Source organism: Pleurodeles waltl, chromosome 3_1 (assembly GCF_031143425.1).
Source record: "Pleurodeles waltl isolate 20211129_DDA chromosome 3_1, aPleWal1.hap1.20221129, whole genome shotgun sequence".
In the NCBI taxonomy this organism is placed as follows: domain Eukaryota; kingdom Metazoa; phylum Chordata; class Amphibia; order Caudata; family Salamandridae; genus Pleurodeles; species Pleurodeles waltl.
In genome coordinates, this window is record NC_090440.1 from 520,016,855 (window position 1) to 520,034,193 (window position 17,339).

Genomic DNA, 17,339 nt, shown 5'->3' on the forward strand with positions numbered 1-17,339 from the left:
AAGAGCAGCTTTCGCCCAGATGACACAATTCGTTGAAGATAACTGTACACTTTCAGATGCCCAGGAAGAGGCACTGAATTTGCCCTCATCGCCATCTGGGAAGATCTTAAAAACATAATAGACCGCAAAGAAGTTACTGCACTAATTTTCCTGGACCTCTCAGCTTCCTTTGACACAGCTGACCATGACACTAACACAAAGACTCTATGAAGCTGGCATAGAAGGGACTGCTCTTAACTGAATAATATCCTATCTTCAAAACAGAACTAATGTCATCCATGCTCCCCCTTTCTCGTCCAAACCCTACTTCACAAACGCTCCTCAAGGCTCAATCATCTCACCCATGCTTTTCATTATCTACATGATGTAATTACCAACAAACAATGAATTTCAACTCACATGCTACAACTATGCTTTTGCAGGTGTAATTAAATTAAATAAATGCCCCTTGTTTTGAATCCAGGGCCATGTGAATGAACATCTTAAATGTTTTGAAGGCTAGCGTGCCAACACTGGCAAACAATTAAGAGGAACATTTAGACTAAAACACTGCACAGATTTAATTTTCCAATCGATATTATAGTAATTGTATTGGTATTTATATAGTGCTTACTACCCTTAACAAGGCATTGAAGCGCTTTTTGGCGAGTAACGCTCTACTACGGAACCCAAAAAGACTGGTGGTGGATTAGTATAGGGAAATATGAGTACAGTATTTGTATAGGGAGGTCTGAGTTAATTTGAGTGGCGGACATGCGAGTCTGTTAGTTGGTTTGAATGGAATGATGGAGGAATAGAGGCTGGAAGAATCGAGAAGTGTTAATTGGGAGATCATAGTAGTAAGATGAGATATGGGATGAGTAAAGGAGAGGTGGGGGTGGAAATGTCTGTAGAAAGGGATTAGTGAGATCATAGTAGTTAAATTGAGTTCAGGATGAGTCAAATGAGAGATAAATGAGGAAGAATTTGGTAGGGTTGTTAGGGAAATCATAGTTGTAGACTGAGGTCTTTGTGAGCCAGAAGGAGTAGAGGAGGGAAGAGTCTGGGAAGAGTTATTTTGGAGATCATAGCAGTCGAATGAGTTTGGGGTTATTCAGAGAGTGGAGATAGAGGATGGATTGATAGAGGTATAGGGTGATGGTCGGACAAGAGTAAAGCTTTGGAGAAAGTAACATATACATATATATATAAATATATATATATATAATCTTCAACAGATGGAATGATAACCATCTGACGGCTGCACCAATCCCGTTAATTAAATCCCGACCACTCGAACAAAGTTGTATTCAACAATGCCGGTTTGAATTCATCGAATTTATTTCTTGTAAAGGTTTAACAGAGTCCTGAAGTGAGATGTCAACGCGTTTCGGCAGAACGCCTTCTAATGGACAAATCTGGCCTACAGGCCGGCACCATATATGTACACAAGTTAAAATCCATCATTTGTTTTCATAGCATTCTAGTGTAAACTACTGCAGCGGCCATCTTAACACATGCAAAAACCTAAAGTTCTAGCTCTACAATCTTTTCATGAATTGCTGTCAATGGTATAAATATAAATCCATCATATATATCACATATATTTCCTGAGTATATAATACATATCATTAGTTGGATCCAGTGAAAATCATTAATTAGATATTGTGAGTATAAAATTGTATGTTAATACATAATTTAAACCAGTATCATTAATTTTTCTGATCAACATCCATCGCTCTAATTAATTAAATATTTATAAGATGTATTTTCTAATCTGGGTTTTTATAAATAAATATAAATATTTCAAATATTAAAATTATTATAGATGTTGTAAAATGCTGTAAAATGTTATAAATAGTTAGTTATAAGAGGTTAGTTAATACAGATAAACCAATCAGCAAAATAACTATTATCTTACAATTATATATACCTTATTGTGTCACGATATGTTACATGGATATCCAGAAAGCAATACATGTATTTTATATTTTATAGATTAAATCTTCACTATTTAAATCTATATTGTGGGTTTCCTGATTAATGCATGAGTTGAAATAGAATAGGAAAGAGGCCACTGACTAAAGTGCAATGTGCTAATAAGACAAAAATATTTCTATATTAAATAAGGTGTCTATAAATAGTGCAAAAGGGTGATGAATAATTTATAATAAAAAATTCGTATGTGTATTATCACTCTTCTATAGATAATGAATTCTAAGGAGGAAAAAATTACAGAAAGATATAAGGAATAAATATTTTTTTCTAAGAATTTGTTTTTATTAAACATCTGTTAGAGACAAAAATATGTTCCTAAAATATCTGTAAAATCACTGATGGCAGTTATATCATTGAAATCACCCCTTATGAAAGGCAGTTATGGAGATAATATTCTATCCTCAGAGAGTGGAGATAGAGGATGGATTGACAGAGGTATAGGGTGATGGTCAGACAGAGTAAAGCTTTGGAGAAAGTAACATATATATATATATATATTTTTTTTTTCCCTCTAGTACAGTAAGATTATAGTAATATATATATACACATGATTACATAATTAAGGGAATACATGTGTAAGGAATGTAAAATAGTGAGATTTAAAGCTGTATCATATAAACACAGGCTTTCACGAGTTACTGTATTTGAAGTTAATTTGTGTACTTTTATAACATTATTTTATCTTTCCTCAATATTTCAATAGTGAAAACCTTGTACATACATAGTTAAGATATTTACCTACGGTGATAGTTAAAATAAAAACAGAGACTTATGAGCATCTAATCAACCAACTTATATAGAAACTATGCTAATGACCTATGAACAAGTGTAGAATAATATACATAAATATAAACATACACAAAAACATAGTATGTATGTATATATATATATATATATATATATATACACACACACATACACACACACACACACACAACTATATGCACGGAGGAGGCACCCATCGTTAAGTGTTCGGCATTTTCAGTGGCATTTGGTGAAACTTATAATGAAAAATGCCAGAACTGCCGCAGCCCTGAAATATTGAAATACTTGCTGATTTTACAGGACATGACTACATGGATTGGCATTAGTCACGAGACTGCTGCCTTCAGGTATGGAAATAATATGGGCATGAGACGGAGATGAACAGGCTGAACTAATTTGTTTCATGAAAAGACATTCGCATATTTCCACAACAACATTGAGTTTTCATGCTGAAAGCGCGCCGATTACAATGACAGTATGAATATGCCCAGAATCACTACTGCAACTGGGACTTTTGAACTATAAACAACACAGGTTAAAATGGCAGCTCTCTTAGCCGAGTGATTTATGGATGAATTGAAGTCCTTTCTCACTGATGACTAATATCGAAACTAACAATGAAGGGAAACTATTTAAACAGCCAAATACGAGTGTCTTTTTATTTTGATGGCATTTGAGAAAGGCATTTAGCGTAAACGCGTCATGCTGGGGAAATGAACTTAGCTGCAACCTGGAGAGTGCTCCTTTATGGCTTTGAAGTAAAGCCGTTTTTGTTGGTACACACAACTATATATGCATACATTTAACTGTAGTAAAATATACATTTGTTAAACAGGCCTAAAGAGTATGTACATATTTTAAGATAAAATAGTTATTATATGTATTTGTACAAAGAAATACACATATCTAGATATGTACACACAATCAAATTATAACATGGTTACATACACAGGGATATGCAGTCCATTTCTGTTTGAGTATGGTGGTTATTTAGGAAAGAGCCAACTCTTGAGTAGTCTTCTAAAGATGATAGTTATCCGTGGATCTTATATTTGAGGGTAATGAACTCCATAGTATGGCCGCTTGAACAGAAAGATGTACCACCCAATGTTTTTTTCTTGTACTGTGGTATTTTGAGATGGGGTGCCAATCTTGAGCAGATGTTTCTTTGTTGAACGTATTTAGTTATTTTATTTCTGATTAAAATGGGTCCTGTTGATTGCATTGCTTTGTGGGTGATACAAAGCAGCTTGAAGGTGGATCTTCTTGCAACTGGTAACCAACGTAGGGGCTTCAAGGAAGGGGAGATGTGGGTTAGTGGCTTTACATGTAGGAGTAGTCTGGCAGCCGAGTTCTGAATGTATTGTAGTTTTTTCATAATAGATAAAGATGATCCATGGTAGAGGCCATTGGCGTAATTCAGTTTAGATGGTGCACCTTGTGATTAAATCTGAGGTGGGGGAAGATGCGTTGCAGAGTTTTCATGATGATGAAGCTTGATCTTGCTAATTTGTCCACTTGAGCATTCATTGTTAACTTGGAGTACATACTAATTCCAAAGTTTCTTACTTCCTTAGATAGTTTAGGAGGTGACCCCAGATCGTCAGGCCAGGCGCAGGGTGGATCCTAATTTTTCCAAATCGCCACATGTGAATATTTCCATTTCGGAAGCATTCAGTTTGAGATGGCTCCAAATGCAAGTCTGAGGAAAACCCTTGCATATCTGGATGACTGGTCACCCTGTCTGCGAGGGTTACCGATTGGAAGATGGTTTCTCATTATCATGGCAATTGTATCACAGCAGGCTCCAACAGTGACCTGTGGGTCAGTCATTGTCTGGGAATGGAACTCTGGCTGAGAGTGAGGCACACCAACGGTTGACACCTCCTTGTGACTGGGTCACATTTGGGGAGTTTAACTCATCAGTGGTGTCAACTCCTACTCTGATCCTTAACAGTTTCCTGAACAATGTTCCTTCTTCAAAATATAGTTAAACATGGAAGTTACAGGTGATTTATTTCCCGTTATGCCTACAACAGGAATGCACAAGGTAATTTTTTCTATTAACAGCATTTCTGCTGTCATGTTCTTGTGTGTGCAACAAAGAAAGACATTTTTCCTCCTCTGCCTAGTTAGGTTATGTTTAAAAAAAACTGGAGTTCTTAATTATAGTATAGAGAAAGGATTACTCTTACCTTGTGTAATGACATTAAGTATGTTTGACCACTGACTTTGTGTTTCCCACTGTGCATAATAGTTGTTCAAAGTTCACCCGTAGCACATTACATTCTGTATTCGGTTTAGCTGCCTATTGACTTTAACGTGGCATTAGACATTACATTCTGTATTCAGTTTAGCAGACTGTTGGCTTTAACATGGCATTAGACATTTTGTATTCAGTTTAGCTGCCTATTGGCTTTATCGTGGCGTTAGACATTGCAGTTGAGACATTGCAGATGAGCTGTGTTTTTCCACATGGTAAACCAAGCTGTGTTTTTCGTATATTCTCTCACTGAAACACTAATCATGATAAGGAAGTGCATATTTTGTGTTTTTCTCTAGTGCAGCCTTGGGAAAAACAGGCCTTGAAGACTTGACCAACCTTCGACGTTTGTTTCTTCCAACTCTGACCTACAGCAGCCAGCATGTTTTGACTATTAGAGGAAAGGGCCTGTTAGCAGGCTTTTTCATTATAAAAGGAGTCCCTGGGCAGCAGCGAGGGGGAATTTTCTGAGACTTCAGTCAGGAGCGGACGTCAGCTGCCTGACCTGTCCCGTACGGGTGGAAAATCTCTTTCTCACAGTTGAACAGGAGTCATCAACTTGCAGGCATGAGAAAGATGAAGAGCAGTGATAGGCCCTACGGTGATGAATTTTGACTTTTATTCTTTGCTTTGAAGTTATGCTATAATATAATCACATATATTTGCTGTGTACATTGCAATTGAGAACCACTTTGATATATTTTCCTTTCACTGCTGTGACTATTTTTAAACGTGTGCCTCCAACCTACTAATCTCCTCTCTCAGGAACCTCGTGGTGAAGTAATAATAAATGTCTTCTTTAAACTAAGAAGTGCATTCCAGAGATTGTTTTCAGCTCGGTCATTAGTGAAAGCAAAACACCTTGACACTCAGAGTTGATGTTCTAATATTTTTGTCATCAGCAATGACTAGTCTCAATCTCAAATGGCGATATCAGCTATAAAAATAGCTCAGGCACCTGCCTCCCCATGAATTGCCTCAATTTATGCACACACGGGCAAAACAAAGACTGTCAGATAAAATATTGATAAATAGCAATTTTTGAAATGTGATAAAATACTATTTCAAATTGCAATTAAAAACAAGCAGTGGCAAAGACAATAGGTCTTGTCAATGCAAGAGCTGTTGGATTTGCCAATGTGTTTTATCCATGTTGTTCACCAGCGTGGCTGCTGTTCAGCATGGCTAAAAGTTAGTGGCACAGAGGAGAGTGGTGTGGAGTGTCGTAGAGTGTAATGGCGAAGAATGGAGTAGAGTGGAGTTATAGAGAGAATTGTGTGTTGGAGTGGTAAGGTGTGAAGTTGCATAAAATGGCAGAGTGCAGTGGCTTAGATTGGTGCATAGTGGAGTAGTGCAGAGTAGAATATAGTGCCAAAGAGTGGAGTGCCACAGAGTGCAGTGATCTACAGTGGAGTAGTGCAGAGTAGAGTGGCATTGAGTTCAGTGGTGGAGAGTGCAATGCTGCAGAGTAGAGTGTCAGAGTGCAGTGGTATAGAGTGGAGTAGAGTGACAAAGAGTACAGTGATGCAGAGTACAGTGCAGTGGTATAGAGTGCACGGATGGTACAGAAGTGTACAGAGCACTAGCGTAGAGTGCAGGGGTTAAGAGTAGAGTGGCGTAGAGTATAGTGGCAATGAGTGGAATGGCGCAGAGTGAAGAGTGGCGTAGAAGAGATCGTTTCAGAGTGGGGGGAAGTGGTGTAGAGTGGAGTGGTGCAGGGTAGAGTGCAGTTCCATAGAGTGGCATAGAGTGTAATGGTGTAAAGGGGTGTAGAGTGCAGGGCCATCAAGTGCAGTGGTCCAGAGTAGATTAGAGTGGCGTACAGTGGATTGGCGTAAATTGCATGGGCATAGTGTTAAGTGTTACAGAGTAAAGCACATTGGTCTGAGTGTGTACTGGCATAGAGTGCAGTGCTGCGGAGTGGCGGAGAGTACAGTGGTATAGAGTGGAGTTGTGCAGAGTAGATTGGTGTGGCCTAGACTGGAGTGGTGTAGAGTGCAGTGGTGTATAGCAGAATGACGAAGAGTGCATGGGCCTAAAGCAGAGTGGTACAGGGTAGTTTGAATTGGTGTAGAGTGGAGTGGTGTAAAGTGGAGTTTTGCAGAGTATAATGCAGTGGTGTGGAGTGGTGCAGTGGAGCAGAGTAGGTTGGATTGGCACAGAGTGGAGTATTCATGGTGTGGTAGCACAATGCCATTGCAGACAACATATTTTCAATTGAAATGACCATTACATTTGCACAAAGATACAGTTTAACTAATAAAGCTAGACAGTGCACAGACAAAAACGTGAGAAAATTGCATCACCTAGTGTAATGTCTCATTTTGATCACATTAAAGTATTCGTTTCCAACACACTTCGGAAATAACAAAAAATGTGCTTCGTTTGTGCGTTCATAATTCTGATACATTCTGAAATACTTGCACAGTTCATTTAAATGTTGTTGTGTGCTAGAGAAAAACTCTTCCCTACCCACATTATCTAGCAAGAATGTCACATAAATCCTCTCACTATGAAGTCAAAGAAAGAAAAGTTAAAAAGCTCCCTTGGAAGTCTGTGACTGACATTTTACCTCGGTCACACAGCAAATATAGTTAGAAAATAACAAGATTTAAAGGCATGTTAAGAGAAAGCAACATACAGAAAACACGGTTTATGCAACGGGAGAGACAAACTGAACCTAGACAGACTAAAGCAAATAAAGCCAGCAAATGGAAAAACAGAAAGTTTGAATTACAAACCACAAAGCCAATGTTAATCAATGAGTGGAATGCATTCTTAATTCATCTTTCTGAAAGTCTTCAAGAAGTCTTTAGCAAACCAGACATAGGGCTCGAAAAATCTACTCAACCACTCTCTATGACGAGTCTTATTGGATCAGGTCGAGCTGCTTTTAGGACCTACTCGCCCCTTTCGCCGAATTGACAAAGAACAGGTGTTCTGTTCAGTTGAAAAGTGGAGGGGCTATAAAAGATGCCTTTAAATCTTGTTCTTATGTCACATTTGCTATTTGTTCACAGACAGCGGTCAAAAGTCAGCTTGTCTTACAATTAATTTTCCTTCTGCCTGCAGAGTTCAAGAACTTTCTAAGGTGAACTGTGTGACCTGCTGTAAAAAGGAAATAGGGTGTCAGGTTTTTCCTAACACACAACATTTATTCGACTAAGTCAACTGTGCAAACTTTTAAAAATATATTTCAGAAGTTGTGAAAGCCAATATTTTTCTCTTTCCTTGTGATGAAAAAATATTTTCATAGGTTGAAAACAAATCCGAATACTTTATTTGTTGATGTGCAACGGATCTGTTTTCCGAAATCCAATTTTCACAGATTGTTAATACACTATATAGTCTCATCAGGAAAGTTGCAAGTTGGTGGAAAGGTTTTTGGATATTTCTTGGAAATGTACTGTGTGTAGACAGTGATATGCTACCACATCATGGTTTAGTAACAAAGCTATTAAAAGTGAGTGTATAAACAAACTGAGAAACACTTCTGCTCTGATGGCAATGCTGTTAGTAAGCTAAAATAAGTAATGGGTCATGTGCACACTATATGGGGGCTCGATTCTTGTGTTACATTGAGCAAACTTTAGTCTATTTAACCAAACAAAATAGTTTTTTTTTTGTACTGCAGAAATGCAGAGCTCACATATTTGAAGATGCAGTCACATGTGAGAATGAAAAAAAGGTGACTCTGTAAACTATTCCCCTAGGATCACACAATTTGAGACCTGTCTACGGGTCAAGTACATTACAGTTAGGTCGAGTAGATTATTTAAGTTACTCGACCTGAGGGTCTAGTGACATTTTTATGATTTTTCGAGGAGTGCAGACTGCGCAGCTGTCTAGTAGGCCATGACCTAATGACATTAACCAATAGACAAGTTACATAGATTGCCCAAACTGTGGTGTGGACTGACAACCCTAAAACTTCCTGGTGCACTTGACTACACAAACTAGTTTGTCCAGGCCCAAGAGTTCTACATTTATTAAGATACTGAAGTATAGGAAATATTAAAACAAGGCATGGCAACACTATTGAAACTATAATGAGTGACAACTGTGTGTTCATGACAACAATAAATGAACATTTGACAGTTTCAGGGGAAAAATTACTTACTGCTTTACACACCCTACAAGAACAAAAATTGAGCCGATGTGATACTGATCATTATTTTTATGTAATGGTGCCCTAGATAAAAACTAGCATATTAGATATCACAAATGGGGAAGTGTTTCTTTTAGCCATTAACTTACCTAAAAATAAAGACAAAAACCAAACGTGATTAGCTATTTAAGTGTCGAAAAATGAGCACTGTAAGAAAAATTATGACTAGGAAAAACAGAATGTAGTAAGGCCGTGAATTCAGCACATGAAAGCAGAAAATGGAAATCTAAATTGTTACAGTGGCATATAGCAGTCAAATCTAAATATCAGCTACTACAAACAAGAAGGAAAAAAGCAATAAACTCATGCCATACCTACAATGGATAAAAACATAAAGCCCCATCATCCTCAACCTCTCTTCTTTAGTCACTGTCATGCCTCCAAGAAGCATGACACCAGAGAAAGTTGGGAAGTTTATTCTCCACTGTGAATCTGGAACCAAATTAGAGTAACATAATAGATCAAGTTTTCATTATAATGGATCTTAGAAGCCAAAACAGACATGATGAAAGACTTATCTAGACAAAACTATAGCAATACAATAAATCAGTATGTGCACCATAAAGAAAACATGAATGTATATAAATGAAATCAAGCACCAAATAAGCACCAGAGGATCCACATATTCGGCAAATGCTCCCAAGGGATTAAAGTAAAAGGAGAAGACTACATAGGATTAAACCAGCATCCACACTTCACAAATAAAACCAAAGCTATCTTGGTTTTCAGTAAAGCATCACAATAGTAGGAAATGTTAGTAGGACACCCCTTAATACACTGAAGAACTTTCCAATCATTTCCAAATTGCACAATTCAGATGGTATACACATGAATGAAATGTATGATATTTCAATGAATTCTGGCTACATATGCCTCAATGCATAAAATCAGTTACGAAGCAGGGCTACGGCTTTTCCTGAATCAGCAACCAGAATACAGTTCCCTTCCAGTTCAACTGTGCACCCAGCCTTCGCTGTTCGCTTTTAGGAAACAACTAAAAAACAATCTATTAACACCACAGTGTAGCTGTGTGCTCAAAGTGGTGTGTGACGGTTGTCTTAGCACCAAGCATCTTTGGTGGTAATGCACTCTGCAAAGAAATAAAAATAATATCTTTAGCACTAGAATTAAAAGTCACTTATGTTTCACCCTACAAAAGGCATGACTGGAAGTCAAAAGCATATGAGAGATAATGCCTGACACATCAGGACACACAGTAAAAATACCTGGGTAGCAGGCCTGGATGCCATTGGAATGGATGCATACTATATATGCTACACTTCTGAAAAACAGAGACCACAACACTGTATTCAATTGCTTCCTACCTAATTACCCCAACTGCAGTTAACTATCTAGGATAACGTGCTCTACTGTTGTTCACCAAGTGGACAGCCTGCATTTAGCATGATGGCTGGCATGTCTTCAAAGCCCAAATGCAGATTACTACCAGTTTCAGACTTCTATTGAAGTCTGGACCTCCCCGTTAATGGCCCAGGCTTATTTGTAGATTGTTCTTAAGCTGCAGTAGAAGCTGGAGTGTCACATCTGCAATGGTGAAATAGGTAGAACCAGAAAAGGAGAAGTGCCTTGGCAACAGGCATAGGAAGTACGTACAGAGGAGTAAGAAAACAGAAAAAAAAACTTTAAAGAAACGCATGTCATCGGAACTCTCCAAGATGTGACAGGAGGAAGCAGCTCTTAAGTTAAAGCGCTATCAGCATCCTGTGCCAGAAAGTGCATTGACAGTGGGATGAAAGCAATTTCGGATTGTTGATGGAGTTAAACCACTGACCATCACGAGGCATGGAGATCCTGCAGATAGAGAAGGCAGTCCCTGGAGAAGCCTGTGCCTTTTAGGGAGTTTTTCTACATTAAGAAAACAAAATACATTGAAATCAGCAACGTCCTCTACTGAACAGAATAGGGTACCGACAATAGGGTGAGTTCAACAACACTGAGACAGTGGTCCACAATACACTATTTAATAGTCCTGTTATTATGTGAGAGGCAATTTTATGAAGTTTCTATGAAAGTTGACCCAGAGAAGCTTGAAGCTGCTAAACAACTCAACACGCAATTACAGATAAGCTAAAGGGTGTAGCCTACCCCAAAAGGGGGAAGAAACACTGAAACCCCTCAGGGCTATGGGTGCCATGTGGAATGCCACATTGATGTATTCCATGGAAATGGGACCTGTATAGTCAGTAATGCTGCAAAAGCTTGATTTGCTGTTGGACATGCCAGGGAGCAGTTGACTTGGCAGCAGGAAGCAAATCATTATCGTCCCTCACTGCGCAGCACCTATAGCCTGTGCTTCACTTTTTGGAGCAGGGTGCATCACATTGGTGTTGTGAGGGCACCGCCTAAGTCGCATAAAATGGGAGTGAAAGGTCATTACTTTTCTTTTCACTGTGTCTCTACACGTCTAACTTGCTGCCTGCAGTGTTCTAGTAAACAGATTCTTTAAGCAGGTTGGTATTCCAAGGAGTGTTCATATTACCGTATTAACAGGAGATGCTGGCATTTTAATCTGAAAGGTTAGCTCTGCCCTTTCATCGAACCGAGCTCTTTAACCTCCGATTGTGAGCAAGAAAAAGAGTTAGAAAGCCAGGAACTACATTTTATTTTGCATTTCACAACTCTACACTTTGCGAATATGACATAGTATATCATCATCTATTTTGTAAGCCACGGTGTGTTGCACTGTGAAGCTTCTAGGTTTGATTTTATCAAATTCACTATGGGATCAACAAACCCAGCATACACTGTGCTATTGGATAAAATACCAAAATTGGTCTTAGGTGTAGTACCAGATATGAAGACACTTGCCAGTTATCTTTCCAAATGTTCCGAAGTTACTTATTCCATTTAAAAAAAACATGTTTTTAATGTGTAAAACCAAAAGTAAACTATGTAATATTTTGTGACTGTTTACTCTTTCACTCGCATTATGCATTAAAATAAGCATAGGTAATGTGAAACGCTTTGATCCTATGCAGATTGAAATGTGTCATACCGAGATTCATAACACAACAACGGTACAACGTGGACAGTCACCGCACAACCTTCCCTAACATAAATAATAAGGACAGCCTTCACTAACACAAATAATAAGTTAAGGGCAGGTGGCTGTAGCAGAAACAGCATCACCCAATTCTCTCACACATACAGCACACGTACAACACAGGGAGCTAACTCACTAAAGAGAGTGAAAAGTGTTAAAGGAAAGTTGTATAATTTTAAAAAACAGAGAAACAAACATGAAGTACAAAACTCCTGTAAGAAAGAGCCATACCTATTATTATGGAATTAGCATACATCCATGTACTCATACAGGACAGTGAACGCTCGCCTACCCAGTGAGGTATGCGTCATGGTGGGTTCCATATATTGTACTGGGGAAACATTCAAGAATACTAGTGTCTACTGGTTGCACAGTCTCCTAGTTGTGGGGACCCTTAGGGTGGGTGAGATTGTGTCACTGATGTCAACATTTATGTATGTTCATTGTTAAACACTCAGACTGTATTAAGATTTATGTGGGTGAGCTAGAAATGTTTCCCTAACATATAATTAAAAACAGAAATACTGAGCAACAGACCCTAATTATCTTTTCCATTAACAAGTTTTGGCGCTTGAACATTGTCCCTTTGGACTCAGGCAGCATCCTCAAAAATATATGTATCTCACATCAAATACTGTGAAACAATCCCTGCTTCACTGGGCATGTTCACCAGCCTCAGTAGGGGTAGGGGCAATGTGACAGGCCTCACAAAAGATCATTGACGAGGCTGTCACTATACAGCATGTTTCCCAGGACTGGTCACTGTAATCTTGGCCTGCACTATGAAATAGACCATGTCCATGATGTCAAGCCTCTCTCTCAACTGACTGGGTGTGAGCAGCTGACGACCATAGCCCAGGAGACCTCAAAATAACAACAAAAGCATCCCTGCCTCGCTGCAAACACCAGTAAGGCAGAGCTAGTGCGGTAATGACCACTTAACCCCACAATTCTTTGCAGCCCCATCTGTGTTGCATTCCATCTGGAAATGCAGTGCAGTGTAGGGGTTAGGGGAACAGCTCTTACCTCAGCTTGGACTTCCCACTTTTCTGCAAAAGTCAGTGACTGCCACTTTATTTATAACTGAGATACAAACATTTACATAAAAAAGTGTAATTTTGGATTGTTCCACTTAAGCACTTTAGATTATAGCACTGCCTTTATTTAAAACATTTTTTAAAGACTACACCCTTTGGGCTGTCACAATTGTATTAATGACTCAAGAGGCAAGTACGTTGTATTGTTTTCTCCTGTACAATGTATTTTATGTTTATAGTCGGGGCAAAATTAGGATATAACATACCATACAAAAAAAGGCTAGTGTACAGTGTAAATCCTGAAATATTTCAAGGTGATCCCCAATGTGGTGATCATGGAAAACAAGGCACAGTGGGGAAAAGTAATTGCCTAGGGTCGCGCTGTTTGGTCATGCTCAGAAGCTGGGATTGAGATCAGGACCACTGGGTTCGGGCCCCACAAATAGGTTTTGCCCTGGGCATATTAAAAGCTTCTGACTGGACGAAGGCATGTTACGCAAGGACATTCAAAATATCCTTGGTTTGTATTTTTTTTTAAATGAGCCAACCACAGCAGAAACATCCTTCTTGAAAGAACAGCCACACTCGAGGCAGAAACACTGCAAGCATCCATCCTTCAGATGACAGGTACAGGCAGGCTAGCATCAGCACAAGCAGATATAAATCAGTGAACATCAAGCGTTAGTTCGTCAGAGAACAGAGACAGCGTGGCAATAGCAAAGCAAACTTTCCACTCTTACAGAAGGAAATAAGTAACATCTCCAATTCTTTAGAAGAGACCCGGCATGCCAGAGATGTACAAGCTTTCAGCACTCACAGGAAATGAGCGGTTAACAGTGAGTGAGTGAACATGCAATTTCTGACACTATTCTCCCTTAGTTGATGATATTCTACATCAGCACCCTGAAATTCTTCTGCCGTCATTTCAAGACCTATTTTTATTGTTTTTTTTTTACATATTGCGAAATTGCAGTGACCTAGAAAGTCAATTTTATTTTAGCAGCCTCCGGGCTAATTATGCTCTAGACACACACACAGTCGTAAACCTCTTCGCAAATAATTTCACTGCGCGTGATGTGTGCCTTGTCAAAATGTGGAGGACTATCTGTTCGTTTCGCCCACTCTCACAATATGGGGTACTAATCCGAGATGCGCCATCTCCCCGTCCTAAATAGAACAGCAGACCTACCAGACCACAGGTAGGTTATCTCAATCGGTGTGTAATCGATTTTCCTCAGGTGGAAGTCCGGCTGAATCCCTTTGACCCAAGCAGAGCATCACCCGCCGACAGTGAAAGGACAAACCCCCACAAAAGCACGTGCGAACTTAGCATCCAATCAGCACTTCGAAATGCTGTACGGCCCACTAGAATTGGCAGGAGTGCCAGTAATGCTCCAATCGTAGATCATCTTACTTGTTAGCAGTCCCGCCCACTCGGGTCTCTCCCAAGAATATGTTTTATTCTAGGATTGGTTGTTAAGCGACCCGGAAGTGCTAAAATTATAGACAAATGACATCCGTTAAAAGATCGGCAACGGACGACGGACGAGGTAAAATTCACGGACTGTCCGTGTAAGTAACATACGGTTGATCACCGTACCCCCTATATGTTCCCTGCGCGCTCTCTTTGTTCCCCTTGAGGCTCTAATACAACTTATATGTTCAGAGAGGTTTTCGCTGCTCCCTGGCTGCTTCAATTTCTGGTGTTCGACAGCTATTGTGTTGTAATTCCATTTACATAGCGCTTCTTGACGCGGACTTGAATAGCTTTACCGTGCGTTGCATGAGGATCTAATGTTAGTGGCAGATGCACTGATTATTGGATATTGTCGGTAAATGGTTTGTAAATGGTTTGTATGTCTTATGATTGTTTATATGTATTAGTCCTGTGCTATCAAGGACAGAATTCCCTGCATTTCTTCCAGCTTTTTTTGTGATAGACTAGTAGAGGGAGTTTTCGTTAAAGCAGTGGGTAGTGGGAAGACTGAGCACGCAAGAGAACGTTAGGTATTGTTGAGTTCTATGTAGAGGATTTCGAAAAACGTTTCATTGTGGTAGGTTGAATTGACAAGGTTTAGATGTTATTAATTGGGAGTATATGAGGTCGTGCAGTGGGCGGTGCAACAAAAAGATAGGCCGTAGGTAATTTGGTAGAGTTGGGTTGCAGAGATAAGGTTTCGAAGACTTGCTGGACAAAGCAGAAAAACTATAATGGAGAGGTGGCACATATGAATGTAGCTTAAAGTAGCCTTTGTTCGGAGAGACGATATGCAGATGATGGAGGGTAAGTAAAAGATCATTCACAAGGAAGCTAGAAGAAATAAATGGTAACTATTTTTAGGTAAGTGTTCTTTTTATGAATGATTTTGGCAATGTAGAGGAAATAGTATGCATTTGAAGAAAAGACGTTTACAAATTGGATAGCATATCGCACTCTAGCATTCTCACAGTTTTTATAATCCTCGTGTGGCACGAGAGCCTATGTATAAAGCGAGCAAGCTACACATGATATGTAAATTTCTGTAGTCACACGCCGATTCTCTAACCGAAGCTTTTACTGATCTGTTTCACATTTGAGCTTCAAGGTTTCAGGTGGTTGGACAGATCCGATAATACATTTGGTGTGTTATCTTCTACATTATACATAAAACACACATTTTAATAGGCTTTCTGGACGTGAAGGAGTTTGAAATTGGAAGGAAAAAAAAAAGTTGCTAACCATAGCTATAATTATGAGCGCAAAAAAGTTCAGGAAAGAGATTCTAGTATGAACCATTGGTGTGTGTGTCGATAGTATGCATTAAAAGCAAGAAAGACAAGAGTGATATGCAAAAGTCTTGCATATCACTTCACTTTTTTTTTTTTTTTTTTTATAAGTAAAACTATATTTTGAAAAGCTCCAACTTTACCATTAAAATGTTTGTACTTTCGTTGTGAATGAAGTAAAACATTTCATAATGGCTGCATTTTGTTTGCTGTTTACTTGTTTCTGTAATGTTTTGAGGTTCAAATCATAGAAAATGCTTAGATTCAGGACTCCAGCTGGGGTAAAAATTTACACTAAAATCCCTGCAGACAGACTTCTCATGGTTTTAAGACACCTGGTATACGTGGATCAGTGTGGCTTCATTCCTCACCGAAGCATGAGCCAGTGTAAATGCAGACTGCATATGGTCCTGGCACAGCTTTACTCTCTGATGGACACCAGTGTGCTGATGCTTTTAGATTTCGAGCAAGCGTTTAATACTGTGGACCCAGGGGTTCTTAGCGGGTGTTCTGCAACACATTGTTTGGGTCCTCTGTGTGCACCATTCACCCCAAGTTTGGATAAGTGACACCAAATCATCCCCGTTTCAGATTCGGACGTGGACACATCGGTGCTGTCTCTCACCTTTTATTCGCTCTAGCGATTGTACCCCTGGTGGTCTAGTTGTGAAACGCTCAGATATGAGGATTAAACTGGGCCAGATTAAGTAGCGCTGTATGCAGATGACGTCATCCTGTTCCTCTCTTGGCTGACAGATAGAGGCCCTCTACTATTTCAAATGTTGAACTGTGCAGAGGGGCTTCCAGGCTCCAGTTTAATTGGTTTAAATCTCTCCTGGTCTCCCTGATATGGGATGCCAGAAACACAAACTGGCAATCACACGTGCCAGCACGTAAGCAGAGTTTCCAGTATGTGAGTATTCACACTGTCCTTAAACCCACCCTGACATGGTACCTTAATCCCCAGCCCTCGTGAGTTAAATAGCGATGGGTTTGCAGAGCTGGTCTAAACTCCCACTTAATATCCTGTGCATAATAGCCCTCTTTAAGGTGATAGTCCTGCCCCAGTTTTTATATGTAGTTCAGTAGCTTCTGATCCTCCACTGATGATTGGCTCTGAGAAGGATAGAATGAAACGAAAATATTACCGTGGAGGCACCCAGTGTGGCACAGCCACTGGCTGGAATACTGTATCCACCTGACTGGATCTAGAAAAGGTAGTAGTTGTGTGGTAGGGCACCCACATGAAGTCCATTCAAAATCTCCCAGCAGAGTTTCTGCTTCACAAGCCACAATTCT

At 39.4% G+C, this 17,339-nt stretch overlaps 2 protein-coding genes across 12 annotated transcripts in view; one reads left to right on the forward strand and one right to left on the reverse strand.

Annotated features, from left to right (window-relative positions):
* Nucleotides 1-14,604, reverse strand: part of LINS1 (lines homolog 1) — a 103,189-nt gene extending 88,585 nt beyond the window's left edge. The window contains exons 1-2 of one of the 3 annotated variants that reach the window (XM_069222787.1): nucleotides 14,464-14,602; nucleotides 9,488-9,605 (exon numbers count right to left, since the gene is read on the reverse strand). The gene's annotated coding sequence lies outside the window, so the exon portion shown is untranslated. Of the gene's footprint in view, nucleotides 1-9,487; nucleotides 9,606-14,463 lie in introns of all 3 variants that reach the window. The other 2 variants (XM_069222785.1, XM_069222786.1) reach the window with 2 other exon arrangements.
* Nucleotides 14,605-14,769: 165 nt separating this feature from the next.
* ASB7 (ankyrin repeat and SOCS box containing 7) overlaps nucleotides 14,770-17,339 on the forward strand; it is a 190,343-nt gene continuing 187,773 nt past the window's right edge. For 4 of the 9 annotated variants that reach the window (XM_069222790.1, XM_069222789.1, XM_069222792.1 and 1 more), the window contains exon 1: nucleotides 14,797-14,846. The gene's annotated coding sequence lies outside the window, so the exon portion shown is untranslated. Of the gene's footprint in view, nucleotides 14,847-17,339 lie in introns of all 9 variants that reach the window. The other 5 variants (XM_069222794.1, XM_069222797.1, XM_069222791.1 and 2 more) reach the window with 3 other exon arrangements.